The 21,245-nt window shown below is 35.9% G+C and overlaps 1 long non-coding RNA gene across 2 annotated transcripts; it reads left to right on the top strand.

Moving 5' to 3' along the window:
* The first annotated feature begins 3,213 nt into the window (after window positions 1–3,213).
* On the top strand, window positions 3,214–21,046 carry LOC142358527 (uncharacterized). Of its 2 annotated transcripts, none has more exons than XR_012761829.1 (2): window positions 3,214–3,465; window positions 20,533–21,046. It is a non-coding gene; the product is annotated as an uncharacterized LOC142358527 (long non-coding RNA). The 2 variants fall into 2 exon arrangements; XR_012761830.1 differs by lacking the exon at window positions 3,214–3,465 and adding an exon at window positions 16,865–17,200.
* Window positions 21,047–21,245: the final 199 nt, after the last annotated feature.

Below are 21,245 nucleotides of genomic sequence, written 5' to 3'. Positions count from 1 at the left end.
TCTATAAGTTTGCCGTAAATGCAGACAAAAAATGCTGTCACGATCGGTGAATTTGAGGAAACTCCAAATAAAACAGTCTAAACGCCAGCCTCCTGTTGGAGTGTGGTGAAAAAAAGTTTTGCCAGTTTTTCAAAATTAGAAAAAATTTTTTGAGCTTGTACACTTCTAAATTTTCCTTTTATTGTTTCTATTGAACAATTTACTCATAAATGCAGATATACGTTTTTTGTACTTTCTCCAATTTTCAAATTTCACAGCACGTCACATAACCACATAACCTGAGAGTGACATCCAGAGCCATGTGATCTGAAACAGAATACAACTGGACTCATTGAACTAGATACTGGTTGTGGTATAGCCAAAATATTTTCAGTGTTTTTCGATAAGCTGTTGAAGATTGTTGTAACATTAATACTGAGAGCAATCAAGTTGCGTGCCAATAAATTTTGATCGGCTGATGTCGATCCCTAACAAATTCTACCAAATGAAGGACATTCTATTGACGGTTTCTAAGTAATATTTCAAAACTTTTTATTTTTTATTACATAATTCTCACCCTGATAGAAATCAGGAACTCAGAATCTGGTTATCTTTTCAATATTTGTTCGTACACGCTTTAGTGGGGGAGGAATTGTATACTCAAATATATTTTTTTATTCAAACAATTTTGGCCGACCGTTACTTTCGTTGTAGAGGGATGTGAGTGGTATCATTAGAAAGCCCGTCCACCGTAGAATAAAAAACAAAAAGGATTGTTTTGAATTTCGTTTTTTTTGTCAAAATTTTGGCCAATTTTTTTTAAATTTCATTCCTTTTTTCTTCAGAAATATCATCCAACATGCATCTTCAAAACATTTTAAATCAAGCCACCTGTTAGAGTATGATGAAAACATAATATTGCCGAATTTCCAAAATAGAAATGAATTGTTGAGCTCTTCCGCTTACAAATTTTATTTTTATTAAACAACTTGTTGCAAATTCTCTGCAAAAACCACGCTTGTGTTTTTTAAACGAAATTCAATGATAATTGCAGATTTATTTGTTAGTTTTGTTACATTTGCTGATTTCTTTTTATTTGAAAATTTTGTGGTTCTTTTTTTTGTGTCCTGTCTCAATATGATAATATTTAGAGGTCTTATATGACAATATTTACGTTGAGAGAAAGTTCAATTGCGAATATCTATTAAATTTTGTGAATAGTGTTTGATTCGATTGTCTTTGACAAAGTTCTCTCGCCAAATTATTTCAGATATTGTGTTTTGTCTTCAATTTGTCGTTTCTTTTTTATCATATGTCATTTTCCGGATAATGATAAAACCCAATGGATTCTATGAACCCATAAATAAAACTAATTTTACATCTCAGCTGGCTTAGAAGGAAATTGTTTTGAAAAAATATAAATTGCGATTTATCATTATAAAAAGTTTTTTTTGAGAAGATCATGATTTTAACGGTTTCGACTATGTTTTCTCGCAATTTGTCGAGTTCTGGTCATTATAAAGAGTCTCAATTGCGTTTTCTGGAAGTACGGATAAATTAGGTAAAGATTTCACATGTTAACTAATGGTTTTGATGACATCAAATTTTATTGCTTTAAAAAAGTGCTGTTTTTTCTAACTCTGACTTATCTTTCCTTTTGGTCTACTTGTTACCTATTTCCATTAATGAAAGGTCACATATCTTTTTATTGGTGTGGAACAAAGGCGCAGTTGAAGGCATCTGATGTTTTTGTGAATGGATTATGGTTTCAATGGCTTGGAAAATGTTTTCTCGCAACACTAATTATTTTTTTTTGGTTTTTCTGTTCTTTTCTAGTAAATTCTGGATAATGACAAGTCTTAGTTGCTCCCTATGGAGGTGTAAATGAATCTATTTATTGTTTTCAGCTGTTAGCTATTGGTGTTCATGACTTCGAAAATAGTTGATTTCAAAAAATACAAGCTTGTTTTATAGCTAGACCCTTTTCGTTTCCTTTTCTTTCTTACTTTTTACCTATTTTTAATTAAGTATAGGTTCCATATTTTTCCTAATGAACTGCAAGTTAAATTGTTTAGTTTATTTCTTCTGATGATTTTTAGTCTTTGTTATTTATTTTTTTAAAAATAGACATCGATATTGGTCGTAACTAATGCTTGATTTATGTTTCGTTTTGCTGTTTGTTTTATCTCGCAGCATTAGTGGAAGATCTCAGAGGCCCTCTAATGTGACATTATTTATCTTACTTAGTGGTTTCAGTTTTGAACATTTTAAAATATTATTTAAGATATTTTTTCGCACTCATTTGTTAAGCTATTTAGTCAAAAATGCGATTGAGTGGGGTCGGAGCATCATGTGCAAGTGCACATTGCCGAGCCTCCTTGTTTTTTGAAGTGTAGTGGAGGTATAAACAACCTCACTAAGGTGTCTTTGAAGTCATGTGTTGAAAGTATTTCAGGATAAGGTGTTCCAAAACTGATGTCGAATCCGCACTCTTAAGCATTTTGTGACAAAACATTCTGAAGTTCACAGAATTGATTTTCTGGAAAAAATTGATTTGATTTTTTGTAATCACTGCATAACATTCCTAATTTGGTATTTAGGTTCATGAAAGGGTCTAAAATTAATGGCAAAGAACAATTATTCATTTATTCTTGTGATTTTATATAGATGCGTCTCTTCTTTTGGTTAAGTTCCTTTTTCACATCGCTTTGGCTAACTTTGATTTTGAAACAGTGGCTAAGAGAATTGTTTAATAGCAAACGTCTTCCACAAAATGTGAGTTTTAAATGAGATTTTTTATGACATGACTGCTGTATGATTGATTTCCCAGAGGTGCAGATGCAACTGTTAAGGCATGCTTACCCAATGACCCTTATCAAAACAAACCCTGAATTCAAAAGCTATCACTATCTGGCTCTTCTTGTAGGAATTCATTCTAGTAAGACAGCTAGGATTGGGTAATCAGGCCATTAGGTAGAGCATATCTTTACAGGCTGGAACTTTTTCAGGTATTAGCTATTCTAATAATTTGTATGGCAGATTGTAAGCTTAACTTGCGAAAATTATTAAATGATGGTTGTCAAAAGTGACTACTAATTGTAGTCGGTGGGAATTGAAAAATGACCCTAAACTAAACCATCACTCTCTTTTTATGGAAATAACTGAAGACGTGAAAGAGAAAGAGGGGAGGGTGTGAAATGGAAGAACACCTTTTCCCCCACTTTTGCAATTCAATGTTCACCCGCTTATAAAATGCAAAATGTGCACTTTTTGAATGCTAATTTAGCATAACCGACTTTTCCCTTCAGTATATATGTCATTACCACTTAGAAAGGTGTGAGATTGAAAATCATCATTTTCTGGGCCTTTAAGAAGTAAACGAGAGCAGAGAACCTGATTAGTGGAGGAATCTTTTGTCAAGTTTTAATTTGATTATATTCGCCAAATTACTCCATAAGAGGAAAATCCTCGTCTCTGAAGGCAACGGTAAGTACCGGTATTTAAACTGAATTAAGTGCTGCGATTGTTAGAAGTAGGGTCACTATTCAGATATTGCTGATTGACTTTTGTTGTTGTGAACAATTTAGATCTCAATTTACACTTGAATACCACACTTGAACCTGCATCAGTGATGGATTTAATTTACTTTTTAATGCCATAAACCGTTACACCAATTTCAATAAAATTTAGCCCCAATTCTGTTTGTTTAAAACATGATAGTATTTTAGACCAAAATTCAAGTAGCGGACAAAAAATACCATTTTAACTTTTCCGTTGAATACTAAGTTCTGAACGCTGTGCAAAAGGTAAGAGATCTCTCAAAGTATTTGTTCCGACCCCACTTGTGTGGTGGGGGGGGGGAGGAACTATAAACTCAAATGGGTTTTTTTTGTTCAGTCAATTTTGGCCGATCGATATATTCGTCGTAGAGAAATGTGAGTGGTATCATTAAAAAGCTTTTCCAACGTAGAATTCACAATTAAAAAGATTTTTTATTTTTGTTTTTTTTCGAGGAGTTATCGAGGATTGACGTTTTGTGTGAACACGCGATATTTGTTCACTTTTAGTGTAATTTTTCTACAAATTAAAATATTTTCTATAAAAATGGTATTTCAAAATTAAATTTCACGCCAAAAAAAGGACCAATTTTTTGTTCCTAATACACTAAAGGCGATAAAAATGACTAGTTCTGGTCTCATTGGGAAGTTCACTATCAAAAAAAATTCGAATTCTATTTGAGAGCTCTTTTTTTTTTAAAAAACTTTTCTCTTTTTTGCTATTTTAAGTCACCTAGAGACAAGTCACTCTTGTATCAAGCTTCTATTAAAAATAAACCTCCTTTACAGTCAAATTAAGCCCAATGAACAAAAAACATCGTTTTCAAGGAATTGCTCATGTTTTTTTTTGGCTTCGATTCTGAATTTTCGTAATTTTAAATGAAATTTTGAAATTCTTTTTGAGGTTTTACTATTTTTTGAAGTCCTACGGCATCGATTCATTGATTAACAGTGCAATATGTTCCATAATGAGCATTAAGTGAACATATCTAGTGCTTTGAGGGGACAGCTAATGGCTGTTAAGACTTAAAAAACAACTTTTCGATTTTTTTGAACATTAAAGAATAAAATTTATTATCGTGAACTGTGAGTTAGTCCAGGAGTGACAGCACCCTCTTCCTTTCTACTGCAAACAAATTTAATCTGGCTAGCGAATTTGTCTTCTAACTATTGGTTATATGACTTCAATGACACAAGATTTCAATTTTCTTTAAAAATTTTTTGGATATTTTTTTATTATTGGTTATTTTTGAACTCTTATCACATTATCCAAACATTATACAAATTATCCAAATATTATTTTAATGCCATTGGCTTCAAGAGGTTGTTCAGTGCATCACAGATAAAGTTTTCCGAGAAAAATTAATGGTTTTATTGGCTTCGACACTTCCTTCTCGCTTTTTTTTTACCGAATTTTGGTTTTTGCCTGTTTTTGTTATTGTTTTCACAGTCACAAGGCTTATTGTGATGTCATGTTCATTATCTATGCGTAACAAACATCCTTTTTCTCCCATCGGGTTATATCTGAGCGTAGATATTGAGCTCCGTTGAAAGATTTTGAGTTTAATGGCTGTTAAGAGTTAAAAATAATTTTTCGAATTTTTTTTTTAATATTCAACAATCCTAAACTTTTTTTCTTGAACTGTTGGTCAATGTCAATATTAGCGATGTTTTTTTCCGTTCTACTGCAGCCAAAATTAATCTGGTTAGCGGTTTTATCTTCTGCCTTTTAGTTTTAAACCCTCAATGCTACGAGATTCCATATAATTTTTTTAAACTTTTGCTTCTTTTTTTATGTTTGGGTCCTTTTGAAATCTTATCAGATCATCCTACTGCTGATGGTCCTCATTGTGCTAGGGAAACATTTCAACGGATCATAGATAAAGTTTTCAGAGAAGAGCTTATGATTTGAATTGCTTCGACATATTCTTCTTGCACTTTTCTAGTAAATTTTTGGTTTTTGCCTGTCTCTGTTGTCGCTTTCATAGTCAATAACTTGTTGTAAGGTCTTATTGATGAAATATAATTGTCAAACAAACTTAATGTCCCGTCGAGGCATAATTTAGCGTATTTACTGGCTTGCGTTGAAGGCTAATGAAATTAATTGCGTTGATAATACCTGTTTTCTGGAAAATTTCGTTGTTACCCGAAACAGTCAGTTTATAGCGAATAGTCTTAACGCTTACAATAATCATTTTGAAGTTTTTTTCAAACTTTTCAGTTTTTGTTGTTCTTTTTGTCAAATTGTAACTTAATTTCATCAGTGAGAGGTCCCATCCAATTTCTTGTATCTCAAGAGATAACTTATCTATTGATATTAATTGTCACAATGTTTGTTTTGCTATATGCGTTTTTTGGACAATAAGCGTTTTTCTGAACCTTTGTTTGAGTGGCCAATTTTTGTGCTACTTTTTCTCTTCTTTCAGAACAATGGCGTAATAACAGATCCCAATGGTTTTCAAATGTGGCGAAAGTAAACTTATTTTATCTCTCAGTTTAAAAACTTCAGCTAAATCAGTAGAACCGAACAATTGAATTAAAGATACATAAATTTCAGATGATAGCTAATGACTTTAATGGTAGCAATAGTTTGTGTTTTCGCAAATCATTTGTAATTTTTTTGAGTTTCTCTTTAGTTCGCTTCTATGGCTTAGTCTAACCAAAGACAAGTCTTTTCGGTTTTGTAATCAGTTTTTAGTAATTTATTAAGGATTATTTAGTTAAAAGCTATTGATTTTTAAGATTTTTGAAACTTCTTGGTGTAAAAAATGTTGATTATTATTTTAGGTTTCGCCTCACTGTTCGTTCTTCTTGTCGACTTGTTACCGAGTCTGATTAAGAAAATTTTCCAACTGCTTTATTGTTAGAAAAAAGTAAACTCGTGTAGTTAAGGTTTTACCTGATTGCACTTTGACGTTGTTACTAGGTGCTTTTAAAATTAGATATTCCGTTTTTGCCGTGAAATTTTTGTTTGTGCTAATTTTGTTTTTTTGTTTTTTTGTCTCTTAGTCTCTTTAATGTCAGATCACGTTGGCGTTGTAATGAGGCATGGCATTATGTAATTGAATTAGTAGATAAGGTGTGTGACGTTTGCTTTAAACTCAAACATCTATTTTTGTTATCTCTTCATTTGGTTGACAATTTAGTCAAAAATGTAGATGAGCTCGGGTCGGAACATCATGTGCGAACGCACATTAACAAGCCGCCTTGTTTAAAAATTGCGTTTTGATCAACCGCATACACATAGGTTATTTTTGAGTTAAGTGTGTTTTCATGTTTTTTACATATTAATTGATATTTACATAAAAAACACACAGATGAGTTTCGACTAAGGTTTAAACCTTTGGAATTATTTTAAGGCTGTTTCAAGCAAATAAAGTCAAAAGATTTTAATTGAGGAGACTTATGAAATTAATTCGTTTGATGTACATAACGGCAACAAATGCCCAAAATTAAACAAAGCATTGATAATGTTGTTGTGCATAAATTGATAATGAATATTACAACACGGTTGTTATCGCCACCGAGAAGCTATCAATGATAAAATCGAGGGCGATAACAACCGTGTGGTAATTTTTTTAAATCAACACCTGTTGCGGTCAGTTCAAAAAAGAACACAGTTTTATTGGATTTTGATTTTCATTTTTTGTGGACAATTACCTTTTCAAAGGTAAGTAATATCTCTTCGGATCTGTTCTTCGTTTTGTCCTCATGCGCCCTCCCCCCCATTCACACACACATACACGCACACACATGCAAGCACACACACACACACAATCACACACACACACAGCAAAACACACACACGCACACGCACACAAACACACAAACACATACACACTTACACACACACACAAACACACACCCAAACACACACGCACGCTCACACACGCACGTACACAAAAAATCACACACACACACAAACACCCCCCCACACACACACACACATACACACGCACACACGAACAAACACAGACACGCGCGCACACACACGCACGCACAGAAACACACAAACACACAGACACACACGCACATACACTCACACACACACACACACACACTTACACAAACACCTAAGCACACACACACACACACAAACATACCCACACACACGCATGCACAGAAACACACAAACACACCCACACTCACGCACAAGCACGCACACACACGCACACACACCAAAAGCACCCCACACACGCACGCACCACTCACACATACTTACACACACACACACACAATCACACACACATACAGACACACACGCACACACACATAAACACACACACACACAGCAAAACACACACACGCACACACACAAACCTGCACAAACACATAAACACTTACACACACACACACACACACACACACACACACACACACACAAACACACACCCAAACACACACGCACGATCACACACGCCTGTACACACAAAAATACACACACAAACACACACACCCACACACACACCCACACATACACAGGCACACACGAGCACACACAGACACGCGCGCACACACACAGACACACTCACACACTAACACTTACACACACCTAAACACACACACACAGACACACCCACACACACGCACGCAGAGAAACGCACAAACACACCCACACTCACGCACAAGCACGCGCACACACACACACACACCAAACACACCCCACACACACACAAGAACCACACACCTACTTACACAGACACAAAAACACACACGCACACGCACACACACACACACACTGTCACATACACATACATAAACACACACTTCCACACATACACACACACACGCAAGCTAGCACACACATACACAAACACACACACACACAAACACACACACACATCCACACCTACACACACAGCATACACACCTAAACACACTGACACACACGCACAAACACACACACATACACACGAATACACGAACACACACAGACACGCTTGCAAACACACACACACTTACATACACACTGACACACATCTACACACACAAACACCCAAACACACAAACACATCACACACACACGCACCACACACGCACACACTGACACATACACACACACACACAGAAACACACACTTCCACACACACACACACACACACAAACACACACATATCCACACCTGCACAGACACAGCAAAAAACACACACACACTTACATACACACAAACACACACACATACATACGCATACACGAACACATATACAGACACCTTAAAACACACTTACACACACCTACACACACACACAAACCAAACACACAAGCACACCACACACACACGCACCACACACGCACACACACACACACTTGCACACACACTTACACACACCTAAACACGCACACGGACACACACACACACTCAAACACTTACACACACACTGACACAAAGCTACACACACACAAACACACCACACACACGCACCACACACGCACACACTGACACATACACACACACACACAGAAACACACACTTCCACACACACACACACACACAAACACACACATATCCACACCTGCACAGACACAGCAAAAAACACACACACACTTACATACACCTAAACACGCACACGGACACACACACACACTCAAACACTTACACACACACTGACACAAAGCTACACACACACAAACACACCACACACACGCACCACACACACACACTTACACATACACACACAATCCCACACTCAAGCACGCACACACATACACAAACACATACACATTAAAACACACGCACGCACACACACACAAACACACAGACACGCACACACTTACACACACAAACAAACACGCAAACACACACACACGCACACACACACGCACGTACACACACAAACACTTACACACACCCTTACACACACCTACACACAAACACACCAACACACACTCACAAACACACCACACACACGCACCACACACACATACTTACACACACACACAAACACACACACAAACTTACTGACACACACACACTTACACACACACACACGCACAAACACACACCCAAACACACACGCACGCACACATAGACAAACAAACGTACACTCAAATTATACACACATACACACCCACACACACACAAACACACAAACACACACACACACGGAACCCCCTCCCCACACACACACACACACACACACACACCTGAGCACACACACACACATCCACACATACACACACGCACGCACAAACTTACTGACACACACACACTTACACACACACACGCACAAACACACACCCAAACACACACGCACGCACAAACAGACAAACAAACGTACACTCAAATTATACACACACACACACCCACACACACACAAACACACAAACACACACACACACGGAACGCCCTCCCCACACACACACACACACACACACACACACACACACACACCTGAGCACACACACACATCCACACACACACAAACACACACACAAACTTACTGACACACACACACACTTACACACACACACGCACAAACACACACACAAACACACACGCACGCACTCACAGACAAACAAACGTACACTCAAATTATACACACACACACACGCCCACACACACACACAAACACACAAACACACACACACACACACACACACACACGGAACCCCCTCCCCACACACACACACACACACACCTGAGCACACACACACACATCCACACATACACACACGCACGCACACCACACACCACACACCCCACAAACCACACACACTCACACACCACACACCACACACACACACACACACACACACCACACACACGCACCAAACACACACCGCCCACAACACACACATAACACACACCACACATGTCTTGACTACAAGTTTGTCAAACTATTTCCATCATTAGACTACGTGTTTATCACCACTCTTTTATCAGTACTGTTTACTTAGTAACAGTGGCGATTAAAGAGTGTGATAAACTCGTAGTCTAATGCTGAAGTGTTTTTCCAGTTTCGATTGGGCATTAAAATTTATTACACTGGCAGTTTATTCAACTGCTATTATCGCAACAGGTGTTGAATAAAGGATTGGACATGTTTTCTAAAAACTATACAGTTCTGCACATCTGAAATTTGTCTGGGTATGTTTTTTGTTATCTTTTCTTCCAACATATGCGGAAACAATGAACTGAGCAAATGAAAAGAAATGGGGTTGTTTACTTATAAACTTCAATTTGTAAAGGCGAATTTATCAGTGCAGTTCGGCAGAATCAAAAATCCTGACGTAACATTTCCATCTTTAACAAAAAACTTAAAACCCTGTTTGATAATTCAATAGAATTTGATTCGTTAGGCCAACAATAAATAACAGTTAAAACTTAATTTGTTCGATAAAGTTTCTTTCAAGAGTTTGTGATTCAAAGAAACAAAAACATAGTTGTTGTTTGTTATTCAGCTTGTGTACTGAAAAGAGACGCCTGCTTAGAATTACAAGGTTTAAAAACTTATTAAGATAATTTACAATTGTGAATATGCGTTCACATCAAAATCTTCAATTATTTTTTACAATGCATGTCGTTTAGAGCTATTGCTCTAAAAAAGTTTGTAAATTTTTTCTTAAACTAGTAATTGGTCCGCCACAAATAGAATGGGTTTCAAAGAAAATCACGCACTTTTAAATGTAAACTTTATCTAGTTCATCTTGAAATCAGTTTTTCCATCAAACTAAAGCCCTGTTGTAAATAGGCATAATAGTCTAAGTAATTTATGAACCGATTAAAACGTTCAAAAATCAATCATTTGTCATCTTTTGAGATGTTTTGATGAAGTAAAACACATTTTTAATTACATTTTTTTAATTGCAAAGTTTTTCAAGCCAATTTTGAGGCTAAATTATTTTCAAATTTTAAATAAAAAATGTATCGGATCGTTTTTAAATCGGATCATTGTTGTTATCTTTATTTTGTTCTGCTTTTACATTGGTTTACTCTAGGTATGGTCTTAAAAAAGGTCTTCATATTGAACTGAAAAAAACTGCAAGTGAATATTAGCAACATTCACAACAATTTGCAATTTTAAATTTGTTCATCAGTACTGTTGAAGTCAGAGAATAAATCAGTAAATCTGAAAACACTTGTTCAAAATCTTCACAATACTTTCAAATTGATCCCAAAATTTGATCATACCATTTTTGGGTGATTGTGTTGGGGTGTTTCAAAACTGAATGGAATTGATACCAATTAATAAAACAAAACTCCTGATGGTTAGTCAAAATAAACCAGAAATTTGGAATTGTTTCTGCGATGTTTTGACCCAGTTTTTGGCAATTTTTAGTTGAAATATTGTCAATTTTAGGTGGCTCAAACGTCAGTCTTGAGCCAGTGGAAAAGTGAAAGAAAGAACAATAGTGACAATTTTCTAGCTGCTTTGACATTTTTCAATCTTTCAATAAAATTTGTGTTTTTTTTCGCTATTGTTGGACGTTTCTAAACCCGCCTTGATTTTTCTGCGAAGTGCATCTCGAAATGTGAGTGGTGGTCAAGACGTTGAAGTCTAGTTGCAAGCGTTAGCAAAGACTTGCCTTTAATTTTGCAGTTCCTGGCCAGAGTTTGCATTTATTCTTGCACATCTTGGCTCAAACTTTCATTCCAGCTGCTTCAAAATAACTACTTAAAAAAGGTTTGCAATTAGACTGGCCTCGTACTGTTATTAATTTGACGCTAGTTGCTAATAGACTCCCCAGACATTGCAGAATAGTCATCGTGAAAGATTGGTACTAACTCGTACCAACAAGGTCCACTTTTAGTGCGATTTAGTACGAATCTTGCCAGATAACTATTTAGTCGCAAGAATTTGCAAGAATTAGCACACAAATTAGAGGATAACTATACTATGGTACTAAATAGTTTTCTTGCATGATCTTATAAGAGTTGTAGGAAATTGTTCTTGTAGTCAGTCGTACTAAAAACTAAATAATTAAGTAAGAAAATAAAAAGAAAATGAAAAATAGATCTCTAGCAAATGAAATAGTAAAACTGTAATCTAAATACTAATTATAGGAGAATTTAGGTTGAGAAATAGCGTCGTTTTCGGTCGGTTTTTGTCAATTTCTTTGTTTTTTTTTGTCTATGAACTGTCGGTTATGGTCGACATCGTCGACAATTCATGTTAGAGGTTTCGATTGTTGTTGTTTTATTGGTATCGTTGTTATATTACTTAGGAAGTGTCTATAAGCGTCGGTATTGTAGTTATCGATGTTCTCGTTTCTGGGTTAAAGAGTCACTGATTATAACCAAAAAAATGTAAAAACTAAATTAGTACGAGGAGTTGTTTTCTTGTAAAAACTTGCAACTTTCGTACTAACGAGAGCAAATACTTGGTTAATCTTGTAAGTTTTAGTAAGAAGTGTTAGAAAAAATGCAATCGTACCAAGTTAGTACAACGAATTGTTATCTTACAAGAACTTTCAAGTTCAGTTCTAAAGGATGAAGGATCTTACAATTTCTTGCAAGTTTCAGTTAGAAGCGTTCTCAAGCAGGGTATGTGAAATCGTACGAAGATAGTACGAGGAAATGTTTTCTTTTATGAACTTGCAATTTTCGTACTCACGAGAGCAAATACTTGCTTAGTCTTGTAAATTTTAGTAAAAAACGTATTAGGGAATGTCAAATCGTACCAAGTTAGTACGAGGAATTGCTATCTTGTAGGGACTTGCAAGTTTCCTACTAAAAGAAGTAAGATTTTAAAATTTCTTGTAATTATTACCAAGAATCATACTAAGAATACTTGTCTTGCAAGTTCTTGCAAGAGGCATAATCATATTTTCAGTTCCGTAAAAAAAATTGTAAGATCTTACAAGTTTTGTACAATGGATACAGAAACTTGCAAGTTGACTTAGTAAGAATTTGTACGAATCTTGCGAGATAACTATTCCTGGATGACTGGGGCTGTTAACTCTATCATTTTTTAAATATGAACATGTGCTTGATAACAGAATTAATAACTGTTAATAGAGCATACTGACCACTCAAAAAGGTTTTTGGAAGTAAGTTTTTTTCTCTTTCAATTGAATTTATTGGTTCAAAATTCCTGTAGTCTAATAAAAAAAGCACAATTTCAATTGTTGAAATGGACCTTTAATAAAAATTTTGCATTATTTGACCTTGTGAATAGGCTCCCATTTTTATGAGCGCCTTTATAGAACGTTGTGTTTCCTCTGTTACCACGAACAGCCAAAATGTTGCTCCTCACTAAAACGCGTGTATGCTGATTGTCTCAATTTAAAGAGTTCCATGATTCAACCGATCAGACTTCTGTGTTCAAAGTTTAGTGTTTTATAGTGCATTATAATAAGAAAAAGCTATATAAACAGATTTTTTTACAGGGAAAAATGACTTAGTTCGCAATTGTTCTTCCAATTAAATTAAATGCACCACAATTTGGAGTTTTTATTCCCAAATTGCTTGTACCGACCCAAGTATACAACCCTAACTCTGAGCGTTCAATCTGGTCAGGGTATAAAGATTTTCTTGATAGCTAACCTGAACAACCTGTCGAGCAAATTAGTCGAATATCTTTTGTATTGACAATTGATTCAAACATATATCAATTTACTCTCATTTCCTTTGAACGTACCCAATTTCGAAAGTTTATCTTTAGCGTCTTTTATGAAAACTGGAAATGATCTAGCTTGTTTTGTTGACCAAATTTCTAAGTTTCCGATTTTGAAGCAAAATTTTATTTAAACTTGAGCATATAACTATCAGATGATTAACAAATTCGAAATGAGATCTAAATGCGTAAAATCAGAACCACACATGAGGCCATCAAACTGAAAAATCTCATTTCAGGCAGATTATTTCAGGAATTATTTTGCACACTTGTAGAGTTTATACAAATTCACTTTGTTTTATCCACGACAGAATTTAAACAATCAGTTTTTATTGCATTCATAAAAATTGATGGGACGCAATTTTGTATGTATGACAATTTGGCGTCGCTTCATTTCACTTTATAGCATACAACATTATTAGATGAGAAATGATCCAGTTTAACAAAATAATTGATTGTCGTTAACAAAGGTCAGTTTACTTTCCAATGTGTTGATGTCCAGATCATTTCATGGGTTCCGACATTTTGAAAGTTGAGCTTTGAGTTTTTCATAGCGTCGCATTTTTAATTTGACAAAATTTTTTGCCGAATTTAACTTATGCAGTTGAAATCAAAGGACATTCTCATGAACTGATTTTAATCTCCGAGATTATATCTAGATTTTGGCTACGTAAAATATCATGGTTGTATAATCAATTATGATTAACAATTTGATTCAATTATAGTATCATTCCTAACTTAAGTTTCTTAATTATACATTTTTCCAAAGATTTTTTAAAAGTTCGTACCGGTCAAAGACACATATGAGTTTTGAGATTTGAGCTACATTTGATTTTTTAACCTAAAAAATGTTTTAAAAAATTATCGTTTTTGAATGATTTGTAATGTTTTTTTTGCACTCCATATCTGTTTGATTTGTTTCACCAAAATCTAATATAGAAAACCCAAGTTCCTAAAATGAATTTTCTGTAAAATTCCTGAACCCTAGGTTGTCATACATTGCATGATTGCTAAACATTAAGAGATTCATCTAGAAAAAAGAAATTATCACCGTAAAACATTATTTGTTGGGAGAAAACTCGTCGTTTTTGATTGAAGTTTAACCTACATTGCAAATAAGAGTTTCCTAATATTGTCAAAAGTCTAAAATTGGCTGAACTGTTTTATCACTGTTATTCTGTTTTCAATACCTCTCACTGGTTCAGCTCATTTTTTTGCTGCAAACCTCTCCTATAAATTCAATGCAACAAAATGAAAAACTGCTTTCATTTTCTCTATAGTATTGTAGTAACTGGTTTTTAATGTTTTTTGTATTTTAAAATTGAATAATACTGGAGAGTACAAGTTTAATCCGCATCTAAAGATCCGAGGAGTCAAAAAGTCGTGAACACAAGCCAAACATTACCAAGCAAAACTATAGAGTTTTCTTAAAATTTTGTTGTTTTATATAGCCGACTCGTTGCCAGGGCTCTCGGATTCTTATGATATTTAATTCTGATCATTGACAACAACGGTGCATTGTCTTCTCTTTTGCCCAAGATAGTGGAACAAACAATTAGAGATACAATGAATGATATTTGATTTCAGCATCAGAATTCCTATTTGCCTTTTTTTGAAGGAGGTAGGCAAATTGTTTTGTATGGAGAATTGAGTAAGAGTTTTAGGTAAAAAAAACAAAACCAAAAATCTAAAAATTTTGAAAATAAACAAAATTTTTCTTCAGAACTGATCATAATTTTTTTACCGTTTTTAACGGTGAAATTTTTGCTTTTAGCTCTTTCACTGCATTCAGCATTAAAAACCGCATTTATTATTTACCGCATGCACCGTGATTCTCACGTTTTTTTTTGCAATATTTAGCGTTGCCAACGCGACCCCGGGTGCAAATGACCAAATGACTAGCACTTGTACCTACTGAAAATAAAAGGAACCAATCTAAGCACAGTTAATTTGGGTCTTTTATATTGTAATCCCCACAAAATTATAGTCCACCAAATGGCATACTTACTGTAATGGAGGAAAGTATACTTATATATCCACCAAGCTGAGGGGGCTCCAGTGATTGTGGAATTTTTATCGTGTAAGATCTGACAAATTTCTGACAAAACCATCTTGCTAATAGCCTGTAAGGGGATGCATCTTCTTATCAGATCTGATAAGACGTTTATCAGATCTTATACGATAAAAATTCCTCTTATAAGATCTTACACGATAAAAATTCCTCTTATAAGATCTTACACGATAAAAATTCTGATAAGAAGAATGTTTATCTTATAAGATGTCTTATCAGATCTTACACGATAAAAATTCCTCTTACCAGAATTTTTATCGTGTAAGATCTGATAAGAGGGATTTTTATCGTATAAGATCTGATAAGATCTTACACGATAAAAATTCTTAGTCAGCATCTTATCAGATCTTACACGATAAAAATTCCACAATCACTGGGGGGGCGAAACAGAATAAATCTAAAAAATTTTATTCTGAAGAAATTTGGCGCTAACAAGACATTTTTACTAGAAAAACAATTGAGACCAAATTAACGAGTCTTTTTTTAAGTGCATTTGCAGCTTTCCATTAACTTTTGGTGTCATTCCCCTTATAGCCCCCCACCCCCAGGTTAGTGTACAGATAACCTATAGCATACCATAATGGGGGGGGGTAGAATTTCATGTGGGGATTATGATGGAAAAGACCCAAATTTTGATTAAATTAACAAGTGCTGCAGTTAAGTTAGGTCCACTTAGTTAGAGCAGAAACCATTGAAATGCATTCATGTCGAGCAAAGTTCGATCGAACAAGTGCCTTTTATCCGTGCGTTTTCACTCTCAGCCGAAATACTTGACAAAATTTGGGCTGCCTTTATGGTGCCTGATTAACAATAACCCTGGGCTCTCGAACCAAAATTGTTCAGACTTTTCAATTAAAGAATGTCTTTCATACCCACGTCGTTTGATATGCTAGTAATCTTAAAAATCGGACGGAAAACGCTTTCTAGTCAATTGAGAATTACTTTGAAACCCACATCTGTAAGAGCCGCACGTGATCTTATAAGTAAATAATGCAACCAAACAACTATTTTGGCTCCTATTTCTGAAGCAAACAAAGGTATGTTGCTTTTTCTTAGCGCTTGTTGATTACATTTTAGATGTATAGGTTTTATAACTCTTATTGAAGTGTGCTGTCTGTAAACCCATACAATTTTTTGACTTCCATAATATCCCACCAATCCCCCATAATATCCACGTAATGTCCCGCCAGATTTTCTTGGTGAATTCATGGGTCTTTCCCATTATAGCCCACCCCCATGAAATTATAGCCCCCCCCCCATTATGGTATAATTACCATGATTGGGGGGGGGGGGGGGCTATAGGTTATCTGACCACTAAGCTGGGGGGCTATAATGGGAAAGACCCGTTATCTGACCACTAAGCTGGTGGCGGGGGGGGGGCTATAATAGGAAAGACCCGAATTCTTTATGAGTCAGGTAACCTATACTGAATTAATTAAAATTGCATATTGGCCAATCATATTTAAGCATTCAGTTATAATACAGCGTATAATATGTTCGGACGAGATAAACTAAACGATTGTGATAGTTTAACGTCTAGTCCAAGTAAACTCACGTCAAATGGCACTTAGCGCTTAATTGCCAGATTAATCTTTTATCTACTGGCTCATTTTTCAATTTTTAAATGTTTTTTATCTTTTGTCCCGTCATCGTCTGAAATATGCGTTATTTTACTCCAATTATTTCATTGAGAGAATTGGACTTAACCTCTCAGAACACTTCAATCTAAAGTTTTCGCCGCACGCCAGAAATTCTCAGCAAGTTCAGTCAGCTTCACATAAGCTATTCTTAATATTTACGTGTAAGAGAACCGACGTTATAAAGTGGCGACGTTAAAAATTGCCGTAAGATAATTCGGATCTTTTCCGTTTGTGCCCCCCCCCCCCCCAGTACGTTATGCTCCCCCCAGTGACAGAGCACGTGTCATTTCATAGTAAATCATCATGTAAAAATATTGCACGTGCGTCTGGGGTTTGCAAATAATAAGCACCCACTAAACTGGGGGGGGGGGGCACAAACGGAAAAGATGCGATAATTCGATTAAAACAAAACGAATGGTTACCTACAAGAGAGCTGACGTTGTTTTGAGCCGTGTATAAAAGGAGCCGAAAAGAAAACTAATTTAAAAGACGAAAGAAAAAAATCGCTTTTGATTACCCTAAAAAGTTGATTACCAAGAAAAGTACTTAATTGGGTTAATTGGTCTCATGTTTGGTTCTGATAGTTTTATATCAAGTCCCATAAGCAAATGAGGCTTGGCCATGGCTTGCAATAAATTCAAGGTAAACATTTATTATTTCGCTTTCAGTTTCTTTCAGTAGAAAAAATTAAATTTTCATTTCTATAATACTCGGTTCTCATTGGCTGAGAATTCGGTAATCCATTTTCCAAAAGCAATTTAATTGACTGCAAAATTGGATCTTTTCTGGTAATTTCATATCAAGTCCCATGAGCCGCTGAAGCAATACCGTGGTGGCCCGTGATAATTACTTGATAATTAAATAATCAATTGCTTTTTAGATTTCTGTTGTTATAAAGTAATGAAAATTCGGATCTTTTCCGTTTGTGCCCCCCAGTTCGTTATGCTCCCCCCAGTTACAGAGCACGTGTCCTTACATAGTAAATCATCATGTAAAAATATTGCACGTGCATCTGGGGGTTGCAAATAATATGCACCCACTAAGCTGGGGGGGCACAAACGGAAAAGATCCGAAAATTCAATTGATACTCAGTTCATCATCAAGTTCAGTCTTATTTCAAAAACAACTTTAATGGGTTGTGAATTGCATCTTAGTTTATCTTTTTAATTGCTCTCAAACGAAGTATGTAGCAATTATGTTAGTCCTGTTGGTCTGTTTTCAATGCAATTTTTCGCTTAACCGATTTTTCGTCTGACACATTTGATTTTTCGTCCTCAAAAAGGGTATAAACAGGTAGCGCCCAGAAGGCACTAAGTTCTCTTAGAGCCTTTCAGCTCACTAGTCTCAATGCAATTCACAATTTGTTCTGAAGATTTATACTTTTGGTGTGAAGGGCGGTTCTTAGTGGCTGACCCAACCCCCCCCCCCCCCCTCACAACAACCCCCACACACATCAGCCCCCCTCCTCCCTCACATCAGCCCCCATTCCCCAAACGTGCACATTGTTCAGGCCGTAAAGGGCCTCGTTCAGCCAAAGACCCCCCATCACAGATGCCCCCGACCCCCATCGCCCCTCTCCCTCCTTGCGCTCACCTCATGCCCCTCCAAGTAAGCTGGCCTCACTAAACCGTGGCTAACTACTGACGAAACCAACCGCTCACCGGTCGTTTGTGAGCAATTCACCCGATGTTAGTTGGTTGTGTTAAAATTTTCATTAGTTTTTGGTTTTTTCAGCTGGCTTTCATTAACATCGGCTCTCTTACACGTCACTCTACTTAGTGCTCAAGATTACGTCAATAGCTTGATAAAAATGCCGCTTATTACATCAATTGTCAATAATACTGGCTATTATGTCAACTGGTCCAATAAAAGGGAATTTTATCGATCAGCTGACGTAATCTTTAGTATCAATGAACTGTTTTGTTCGTTGTACAGCTATATCAATGCTCCCAAAAAACACAGACAATTGTGATTATTGCAACACATTAGACTACAGCAGGGGGGGGGGGGGGGAGTCCAAGTTGCACGGGGTACATAAGATCAAATTTTTATTAATTATTATTAAATTTATTAATTATTATTAAATTAAGTAAAACATATGCGCTATAGTGAGAAAATAGGGGGTGCTCAAAAATGATTCAAGTTTTTGCTCGTTGAAATAGTTTCTGTTGAGCAATGGTTAAGCAACCATTTGGCAATTTGTTCATATTTGGCTTGTAGTCATCGATTTTCCCCAATCTTTATACCCACTACAGCTGGGGGTCCGAAAAGATCCTAATCTCACTCTAACTGCAACCCACTCGTTTGCAAAAAAGGAGATTATTGCTAAATTTAACAAACTTTCCACTCGCAATCTTTCGCTCCTTGACTTCTTAAGGTCCCGTCATTCTTATGACTGTGCGTGAATACTTTCCCCGTGAGTTTATCATCACGCTATCGTAATAGCTGATAAGAGTCTTGCGACTGACTGATGAAATTTTGATATAACTCAAAATGATCCCCAAATTGAGAGAACCAATCGATTTTATTGTAAACTTACTTCCCCCGTCTAATATTCCTTTAATTTATATTCTAATAGGGGGAATTTACGAAGCGTGACTGAAAGATCCGTTGTTTATCAATCGAAGTTGGGGGGATTAATTTTTAACACATCATTTATTTTAGTGTTGATAAGCGCACCCTTTGTAATTTCTCTATTGTTCACATCACTAACACTTTTCTTTGTTTAGAATTCCCGAAAAGCAGCAAAATATAAACACCAACAACGAAATCCATTCACAAGTCCCACAAATACCAGAATACCCAATTTATTTGAACAAACAAAGCCGCATTTCATCAAACACAAAAATCGCCATGAAATCTTTCTCAGCCGTTTCCTTATTCGGAAGTTTTCTACTTGTGTTATTACACGTCATCAGCACGACGCGAGCTCAGTATTTGTCGCCCGAGAGCAACGTCGGGCCCGATTCGGTTGACAAAAGAAGTTATCAGTTTCTAATTCCCGAAAAAAGAAGTTATCAATTCTTGATTCCTGAGAAGCGAAGCTACCAATTTCTCATACCCGAAAAGAGGAGTTACCAATTTCTGATTCCTGAGAAGAGAACAGTGGTCTGAAATGTTTAATCAACAATTGCACGAGTCAACGTAAACAGTTTCACAACAAAGTATACCATTGAGAGCTTGTTCAATAAATAATTTATTTTTGTTCGACTACTCATTCAGGAATTAATGTTTAACATCTGATTTGTTGTTTTTTGTTAAAGATTATAGTTTTAAAAAGGATTAACGCATAATTGTTTACTTGTCCCGAGAAATTTGTAACCCTCACAAATATCGGGCGTTTCTCTGTATACCACTTATATCCCCCAATTTATGGACCCTATCTATGATATATTTTCCGTAAAAGGGGCTGTACGCAATACTCACACTAATCTGCGTGCGT

This window comes from Convolutriloba macropyga, unplaced genomic scaffold (genome assembly GCF_964194025.1).
Source record: "Convolutriloba macropyga unplaced genomic scaffold, txConMacr16.3 SCAFFOLD_3281, whole genome shotgun sequence".
In the NCBI taxonomy this organism is placed as follows: domain Eukaryota; kingdom Metazoa; phylum Xenacoelomorpha; order Acoela; family Convolutidae; genus Convolutriloba; species Convolutriloba macropyga.
Note: the sequence above shows the minus strand (reverse complement) of the source record. Positions and strands in the feature narration are given on the sequence as shown.